We start from the raw sequence: 4169 nt of genomic DNA on the forward strand, positions 1-4169 counted from the left end.
CATCACTTGGGGGTGTGTCCAGCATGTCATGAAGGAAAAATATTAAGCTTATGACTTTCCAGTCATTAATACTTTTTCAAAAATAGCTTAGTGGCCTCCTAAAGATACTTACTTGGTTGAGCTCTGACCAGTTTTTTAACCAATTTAAACAGCATCTAGTGCAAGTCATCATCCTTTTGCTTTAATGGTATGACAGAGTATGGTTTTCTTTCACATAAAGACACGTAACTATGTAGCATGAGTTTAATCACAAGGCTCAAGATATTGACAATTATAGGCAAAAATTTTTTGTCAAATTATGTGAGATCTTGAAAATTAGCAGGAAAGTTTTTTTTTTTCTCCTTTTAGGAACAGAACATTTACACACTTACTTGTATTCTGAAAATATAATGGTTCTGTTCCATTTTGCTTCCCCTTAATTAAAGTGTTCCCTAGTTTCCAGGAAGTAAAAGTATTAAGTGGGAAGGAAAAAACCTTGGTGCAGGAGTGACAAGGAAAGACCACGTAGCAAGGCTTTGCTTAAGAACTGAACAGAAATAGTTCACCAGGAATACTCAAGAAAACCCAGGGTAAATGTAACCCCCTCAGGAGCTAGGAACCAAAGCTAGGAGGTCAAGCTTTGTCAGCACAGCTACAGGGTCAACCTTCAGAGAGGTTACTTTATAATTCCAGCTTTTTGTTCTTCTTCCTTCTAACTTTAAAAACCTTACAAATCTAAACTTTTTTGTATGTAATTTAGATATCACTAGCTTAAAATAAAAAGATTTCCAGACCACTTCTTTGCCATAAGCTAATCTCTGACAAACCATGGCACTCTTTTTGTTGGAAGCCTGTCAACAGTTCTGTTACTCAGCCATAACATTCTCCTGTTTCAGCCTTCCTGCTTGACTGTGGGAAGCCACATGTGCCGTTGCAGGGTGGTGCTGGCTTCCGTTAGTCACCATGCATACATAGGCAGTAAAGTTTTTTTTGCCAAGATGAGGTTTTGAGAATTAACAAAAATTAACCAATCAGATGAGAGACAAGTTAACCAATCAGATGAGAGAGAAGTTAACCAATCAGATGTAGGCATGCAAATGAGGTGGTAAGCATAACTCAAGCACAACCAATCCGGGTGTGAGACATGCCTCTCGTAGGCCTATATAAGCAGCACCAGTTCTGGGCTTGGGATCTCTTCGCCTCTGCAATCAAACTCTCCCAATAAACGTGTGCAGAAGGATCCTGTTGCAGCGTCGTTCTTGCTGGTGAGCCAGGGCACGCGCAAGACTTGACTATGAAGGAATGCATGAGCTTTCAAGTGCTGGCTAGCATCTGCTCTTAGGGCCTTCCAGTATTAGATGGTTTCCACTGCAGCCAGACACCTGTGGGTTTGACCCTCATTAATCACAAACCTCAGTGTTTAGACAGTTACCATAACTTAAAAATCACACCAAGAAACGTCACTGTGTTTCTTTCTCACTGCCACATCAGGTCCCTTCCCAAGAGAACACAGTGAAGACAAGGACTGCCATAGTAGAGGTGGGTGCTTTGGAAAGCCTTGAGATAAATGGCAAGTGACCATGGGCTTCTGTCCAGGGAGGGAGGGCTGGGTTTGCCAGCTGTAAATTTATGCTGTATGACAGAGCCCCCACATTTCTTATTGTCTATCTCTTTTGATTTTCATGCTCACAACATTTTCTCATGGCAAAATTTGTTTATATTTTTCAAGATAAATGAAACTGAATAGAGAAACTTTCCTTCCCAAAAAAAAAAAAAAAAAAAAAAAAAAATCTGTTGAAAAAGTCACAGACAATTTAAACTTAGCAGTGTAGGAATAATGAATAGTTGATACCTGTTTATTCTCTTCTCATGGTGGGAATCTACTCAGAAAATGTTGATGGCTATGAATGTAACTTTAAAGAAAGGATCAGTGATCCCTAATTATACCTAAGAGCATTGAGCTCCAACTTTAATTGATTGGCAGATCACATCCCTGAGAGTCCAGTTTTTGCACAGCTCCTATGATCCCTCTCCCACTCACCATTTGCTAATATTCTAAATATGATATAGTAAATGTTATTAAGTAAACTGTGTTTGATGAAAGTTTTTTACTCTGAGAAGATAATAAAAATTGTAAAGTTCATCAATAATATGTAAGGTGCTAAACTTAATTGCCACTGTGTGAGATTAATTAGTTACACAAATTCATGAAGAGCTTTGGGAGTTCCCACGGATTATTTGCAATAGACGTCTAGAAAAGTCTAGCTTAAAAATGACCTACTCATCAGCAGGCTTAAGCTTTACTTTCAACAAATCAATAAATTCCAACAAGGGGAGGTAGAATTAAATTTTTCTTAATCAGTGGTAGGGAAAGAATGTGAATCCCTTCCAACCTGATGTTCCCTCTGCTGTCAATCATTCCTGTAATGATAGGATTGGTTTAGGAAGGCCAATGAATTTCTATATAGAAACATGAGTTGATAATGTAGTACCAATAAAAGTAGGTGCCAGGAAAGACAAGAAACCTAGCTAGTTTCCAATGCTGTAAATTTTTATTAGACTTTTTAATAATTAATGGTCACAGTCACTCTTTTATTTCTTTATATTATATGAGTTAGTAGTCTGTTGATCTTGTTTATCTTCTTAGAGAACCAGTTCTTAGATTCATTGATTCTTTGTATTGTTTTCTTTATTTGTATTTCATTAATTTCTGCCTTTATTTTTATTTTATGATTTCTTACCTCTTGCTGTACTTGAAAGAAATCATAAAATAAAAATAAAGGCAGAAATTAATGAAATAGTAAGCTGTAGCTTACTTGGGACCCAGTGAGTGAACCACATGGAGCCTGGATAGATGCAAAATGCAAGAGGAATTTATTGTTCCAGTGCACTGGGGTTTTCCCAGACCTGAAGGAAAGGCAGTGACCACCAGCACCACTTTGGCAAGTTTTTTATATGGTTTCTAGGGACAGAATAGAACATCAGCAACTAGGCACAATATGATTGGCAGAATAGTGTACCCTTTAAACTGATTGGTCTTTAAGGAATGAGGTGACAAGGACTTCCCTTGTCTGAAGGTGGACAACAGTCAGGCCTGCGGAATGTGTCCCCACCCACAAGTCGTTCCCACCCTGTGGTCTGAGAAATGTTAATTAGCCTCTCCCTTCCAGAGATAGAGATGTTTCATGACCTTTCCAAAGTTCCTAAGCTGACCTTTTCACAGTTTCCTCTCAGTCCATTCTGCCTAGCTACAGCCTTACCTCTTCTCTTCCCAGTATCCATTTCCTCTCTGCTTTCTCTTCAGTACAGGAGAACACAGGTAAACGGGTAGACACCCTTACAAAGGAAACACAAAAATCCCTTAAAGAATTAGAGGAAAATACAAGCAAACAGGTCAAGAAATGGAACCAAGCCACCCAGGAGCAAAAGTATAAATAGAAACAATAAAGAAATCAAAAAGGAAGACAAACCAGAAGATAGAAAACCTAGGAAAGGGATCAGCAGTCATAGATGCAAGCATCACCAACAGAATACAAGAGATAGAAGATAGAATCTCAGGTGCAGAACATACCAGAGAAAACATGCACACAACAATCAAAGAAAATACAAAATACAAAAGGCTCCAAACCCAAAACATCCAGGAAAACTAGGACACAATGAGAAGACCAAACGTAAGGATAATAGTTATAGAAGAGACAGAAGATTCCCAGCTTAAACGGCCAGTAAATATCAACAAAATTTTAGAAGAAAACTTCCATAACCTCAAGAAAGAGATGACCATAGACATACAAGAGCCATACAGAACTCTAAACAGATTAGACCAGCAAAGAAATTCCTCTCATTATAGTCAAAACACCAAATGCAAAAAAAAAAAAGAAAAGAAAAATATGAAAAACAGAAGGAAAAAGGTCAAGTAACATATAACGGCAGACCTATCAGAAGTACACCAGAGTTCACACCAGAAACTATGAAAGCTAGAAGATCCTGGGCAGATATTTTACAGGCCATAAGAGAAAACAAATGCCAGCCAACCCACCCAGCAAAACTCTCAATTAACAGAGATGAAGAAATCAAGATATTCCATGACCAAACCCAACATATACATTATCTTTCCACACTATGAAAGATAATAGATGGAAAATGCCAACAAAAAGTAGGAAACTACACACTAGAAAAAAAAAAAAAAAAAA

This window comes from Mus caroli, chromosome 1 (genome assembly GCF_900094665.2).
Source record: "Mus caroli chromosome 1, CAROLI_EIJ_v1.1, whole genome shotgun sequence".
In the NCBI taxonomy this organism is placed as follows: domain Eukaryota; kingdom Metazoa; phylum Chordata; class Mammalia; order Rodentia; family Muridae; genus Mus; species Mus caroli.